Here is a 6,000-nt window from a genome sequence, read left to right as displayed (position 1 = left end):
ATTTATTTTAATTGGTGGGTGATTACTTTACAATATTGTGGTTGTTTTTGCCACATAATGACAGGAATCAGCCATGGGTGTACATGTGTTCCCCTTCCTGATCCCCCCTCTCACCTCCCTCCCCATCCCATCCCTCTGGGTCAGCCCATTGCACCAGCCCTGTGCACCCTGTCTTATGCATCGAACATGGACTGGCTATCCCTTTCTCATATGATAATATACATGTTTCAATGCCGTTCTCTCAGATCATCCCACCCTCACCGTGTCCCACAGAGTCCAAAAGACTGTTCTGTGAATCTGTGTCTCGTTTGCTGTCTCCCATATAGGGTTATGATCTCCATCTTCCTAAATTCAATATATATGCCTTTGTATAGTGTACTGGTGGTTTTCTTTCTGACTTACTTCGCTCTGTATAATAGGCTCCACTTTCATCCACCTCATTAGAATGGATTCAAAAGTGTTCTTTTTAATGGCTGAGCAATATTCCATTGTGTCTATGTACCACAGCTTTCTTACCCTTTTGTCTGCTCATGGACATCTAGGTTGCTTCCATGCCCTGGCTACTGTAAGCAGTGCTGTGATGAACATTGGGACACACGAGTCTTTTTCACTTCTGGGTGAATCACGATTTGACTGAGGAGAAACCATGATGATTATTAGCCTGTTAGTGGTAAGCCCTGCACATGAGTTTGGTTGAAGGAGTGGGACCAAAGTTGGAGATAGTTGTTTCAAACCGTCTGACACTGCTCAGATGGACATGTGTGGTGCTGTCCTGCTGGGGGACATCTCTGGTTGCTCTATTCTCACCAGCTACAGAGGATTTTCTTTCCTTCCTTTCATTACCCTTGTTTCCCTTTCTCCCTCTTTCCTCACTACCTGCTTTCTTTGACAAATATTCATTGTGCTGTGCTGTGCTGTGCTTCCTTACTCAGCCGGCTCCAACTCTTTTTGACACCATGGTCTGTAGCCTGCCAGGCTTCTCTGTCCATGGTGATTCTCCAGGCAAGCATACTGGAGCAGGCTGCCATTCCGCCTCAGGGGATCTCCCCAATCCAGGGATTGAATACTGGTCTCCCATGTTGCAGGTGTGTGGTTTTTTTTTTTTGTTTGTTTGTTTTTACTGTCTGAGCCATCAGGAAACCCTTAAAATGGGCTTCATCTGACACTATGCTTTTCATATCAGTAAGATCAATTGGGGTCTCTTTTAGGATTTCCATGTCTCACCTTACTTTTAGAACACACAAAACACAGTTATTCCAGGTATCTTAATATATCTGTCTGCAATTACTAAAATCAATGCCACTTCTGCCTGCGTTTCAGTTCTCAAGGGAATTGTAGTAGGATTTTTCTTACCTTTTTGAGATTTAATATATTTTAACGTGGTTCTGGGCTAGTTCCATATTCTTCTTGTGAATTGGCTGCTCCTGACTTTAAACATGTTTTCATAAATTGAACGGCCACTGATACATCTTTCTTACAAAGTGGTGGCTCGTGCCTCTTGCCCATTTTTCTATCAGGTTTTAAGATCTTCTAACAATTCTAAGAGTCATCTTTTGGGTTTGTTTACGGTGTGCTTTTTCTGCCTCTTAAAATGTTCAGCAGTGTGATGGACCCTGGGAGAGTAAGCAACAAGTGGACACCAGGATGTGAACACTTGACAAGAAACCAAGGAAGACCCACTAAGCCAACAAACTGTCCCCAGGGGTGCACCTCAGGCTGGTTGATGCTATGAGTCAATTGGAAAAACGAGGACTGAGGTGGAGCACACAATCCATTCCACTATCCTTCAGAGCCAACCAGCTCCATGAGAGACCATGGGAACTCGATGCACAGGACAGGAAGACTCAGTGTTTTGTCCAAGAACCTAGAAGCTTGTGGCAGCTGCTCATGGAAATGAATTCCACCATGGTTTTGGCTCCAAGGGAGCTTCCAGCAAGAAAACAAGATGAGAAAAGAGATTTGTGAGGGCACATGTTGAGAAGACCTTTGCACACAAGGCTCACACAGCTCTGGGCAAGCTCCACCCCTTGCTGGAAATACTAATCAGCCACAGGTGGGCATTTCCTGCATGGGATCCCCCAGCACAACCTGAAACATGGATTTCTCTGCCCCATTCCCAACACCATGTACAAAACCAATCCTGGGTAGTACTCCTAGTGAGGTGACCCTGAGTCCTAGACTTCAAACGAGACAGCTCCGTGTGGAGCCAGGGCAAGTGTATTCACTGCATTCTCACAGCATGAAGAAAAGGGTTTCCGACTGGAGGCCTTAAAAGGGAAGCGAGCTCCTGGAACACTGAGACAAGGAGGCGGGATGGAAAGCTTTCTGTTGGCTGGCCCAGAATTCAATGGACTTCAAGGTGCATTAAGACCACATTGCAGGACGAACGAGCAATGATTCTCGCTTCCACAGACACGTAATCACAACCTAGTTGTCATGGAGGGAGTTTAGGCAAGATATGAAAAGCTAGATAATGGTGAAAGCTGACAGAGAACAGAATGAATGCCTGAGGCGTGTGGCTGTGGGGCAAGGTTGGGAGGAGGTGCACTCTGCCTGCTGTGTGACCCATCAGAGTTGACACAGAGGTGAGGGTGGCAGGTGAGTTTGGAGGCCTCTTGAGGGCATTACTAATGCCTCATTTCTCCCAGCAAATCATCTGAATTGCTCCCCATCCTCCGCTAGACATGTCAGGATGGGGCTTTGTGATGTCAAAGCTCACCCAGGGCCACCATTGGCTGGGGAAGAGACTTGCTGACCTCATAAAGCATGAGGGTGAGGCTCCATGGGGACGGGTATATATAGGGGTGCTCAGGGCGTCTGAACAGACCACTGTGAGTCCTCCAAATGACTGAGGTGACTGGAAAGCCACAAGGCTCCAGAGTAGTTATGGAACACCCACCTCCTGTTACCCAGGAGAAGATGAAGACCTCCTATCAATTGAGGGCCACAAAAAATATCAAGGTGAGCTGAACCCAGCCATACTCCTTTTGCCCATCAACCCCACCCGAAAAGGCACCCTCCCCTGTCCTTACCTGGCACATAACCCTGCTCTGCCCACACCCTTTCTCCTGAAGCTATCATTCCCACCTGTCTTCACAGTCTTCCCTAAACCAGTGCCATTCTTTGCTCCCTCTCTTGATTTCTCCATGTGGGCAGGGTAACCGTGAGGGTAAATAATCCCATTCCGGAAAGATTCCCAAGAGAACTTCTCAGAAACCTCCCACCACAAAAATGCTTAAGAAAATCAGATGGTCCAAGCTCTGTAGCCAGAGTTCCAAGGCGAATGAAAAGCTGAATCAGAAGGAACCAGAGGAGGTCCCAAAGACCATGGAGAGCCCTGCCATTGCAGTTAATCAGAGGTAACCAGAGGAGGTCCCAGACACCATGGAGACCCCTGCCATTCGAGCTAATCAGAAGAACCAGAGGAGGTCCTGGGGACCATGGAGCCCCCTGCACTTCCAGCTAATCAGAATGAATCAGAGGAGGTCCCAGAGACCATGGAGACCCCTGCCATTCCAGTTAATCAGAACGAACCAGAGGAGTTCCCAGAGACCATGGAGACCCCTGCCATTCCAGCTGGACCAGTGGACAGACAGTGACTTCGGGGCATGGCTAGATACCTCAGCAATTCTCAGCGGTCTCTCTGCTGAGTCCTGGCCTACAGTACCCGATGCTGAATATTATAACAACTGCATACAGTAATAAGAAAAATAAAATAAAATAAACCTGATGTGAAATTACTTTTGTCTCTCAGTTCCCTGATACTGGGTGGCAGAGAGGGCAGGGCAGGGATAAATGTGTGAGGAGGGAGGGAGATGGCTTCTGTGGAGTTAGAGATGGGACCAGAAGGTCCAGGTTGGCAGAAAGTAGGGGGAAGAACTGGTTCCAGACTGAGCTTCAAAGACACACTTCCCTTGGGAGAAGAGGAAGAGGACTTGGTGTTTCTCTGTGTGAGTGCAGAGATGGACACTTAGCTGGGGAGCTGGGTCGTGTGTGGGGGGGCAGTGCCATTTGTTAAAAAGGCATACAAAAGTGATGCCCCATCAAAAGAATGGAATATTGACATTTTCAGCAAAATGGAAGGTAGAAGATTGAGTAAAATAACTCAGACAGAGGTAGACAAATACTGTGTGATATAATTTTAAAATCTAAAGATACTGCAAAGTAAAGTATATGATAAAAATGGAGGCAAACAGATATAGAGAAGCATCTACTGGTTACCAGCGGGGAGGGGAAGAGGAAGGGACAATACCGAGGTGGGGGAGTGGGAGGCATGCAGTGTTATTTAGGTGGAAGATGAGTTCAGGGATGCATTGTATAACATGGGGAATAGAGCCAGGACTTTGTCATAACTATAAATGGAAAGCAAGCTTTAATTATTATATAATAAGATAGAAAAGGAAAGGAGTTTGGGGTGAAAGAGGGAAGAAAGGAAGGAAAAGAATGGCGTTTTCGGAGCTCAAAAAGCCAATACTGATTAGGCCCTTTTCGGCAAAGGAATGCATTTTATTTTATTTTATTTATTTTAATTGGTGGGTGATTACTTTACAATATTGTGGTTGTTTTTGCCACATAATGACAGGAATCAGCCATGGGTGTACATGTGTTCCCCTTCCTGATCCCCCCTCTCACCTCCCTCCCCATCCCATCCCTCTGGGTCAGCCCATTGCACCAGCCCTGTGCACCCTGTCTTATGCATCGAACATGGACTGGCTATCCCTTTCTCATATGATAATATACATGTTTCAATGCCGTTCTCTCAGATCATCCCACCCTCGCCGTGTCCCACAGAGTCCAAAAGACTCTGCTGTGAATCTGTGTCTCTTTTGCTGTCTCCCATATAGGGTTATCATCTCCATCTTCCTAAATTCAATATATATGCCTTTGTATAGTGTACTGGTGGTTTTCTTTCTGACTTACTTCGCTCTGTATAATAGGCTCCACTTTCATCCACCTCATTAGAATGGATTCAAAAGTGTTCTTTTTAATGGCTGAGCAATATTCCATTGTGTCTATGTACCACAGCTTTCTTACCCTTTTGTCTGCTGATGGACATCTAGGTTGCTTCCATGCCCTGGCTACTGTAAGCAGTGCTGTGATGAACATTGGGACACACGTGTCTTTTTCACTTCTGGGTGAATCACGATTTGACTGAGGAGAAACCCTGATGATTATTAGCCTGTTAGTGGTAAGCCCTGCACATGTGTTTGGTTGAAGGAGTGGGAACAAAGTTGGAGATAGTTGTTTCAAACCGTCTGACACTGCTCAGATGGACATGTGTGGTGCTGTCCTGCTGGGGGACATCTCTGGTTGCTCTATTCTCACCAGCTACAGAGGATTTTCTTTCCTTCCTTTCATTACCCTTGTTTCCCTTTCTCCCTCTTTCCTCACTACCTGCTTTCTTTGACAAATATTCATTGTGCTCTGCTGTGCTGTGCTTCCTTACTCAGCCGGCTCCAACTCTTTTTGACACCATGGTCTGTAGCCTGCCAGGCTTCTCTGTCCATGGTGATTCTCCAGGCAAGCATACTGGAGCAGGCTGCCATTCTGCCCTCAGGGGATCTCCCAAATCCAGGGATTGAATACTGGTCTCCCATGTTGCAGGTGTGTGTTTTTTTTTTTTGTTTGTTTGTTTTTACTGTCTGAGCCATCAGGAAACCCTTAAAATGGGCTTCATCTGACACTATGCTTTTCATATCAGTAAGATCAATTGGGGTCTCTTTTAGGATTTCCATGTCTCACCTTACTTTTAGAACACACAAAACACAGTTATTCCAGGTATCTTAATATATCTGTCTGCAATTACTAAAATCAATGCCACTTCTGCCTGCGTTTCAGTTCTCAAGGGAATTGTAGTAGGATTTTTCTTACCTTTTTGAGATTTAATATATTTTAACGTGGTTCTGGGCTAGTTCCATATTCTTCTTGTGAATTGGCTGCTCCTGACTTTAAACATGTTTTCATAAATTTAACGGCCACTGATACATCTTTCTTACAAAG

This window comes from Cervus elaphus, chromosome X, assembly GCF_910594005.1.
Source record: "Cervus elaphus chromosome X, mCerEla1.1, whole genome shotgun sequence".
Classification (NCBI taxonomy): domain Eukaryota; kingdom Metazoa; phylum Chordata; class Mammalia; order Artiodactyla; family Cervidae; genus Cervus; species Cervus elaphus.
Note: the sequence above shows the minus strand (reverse complement) of the source record.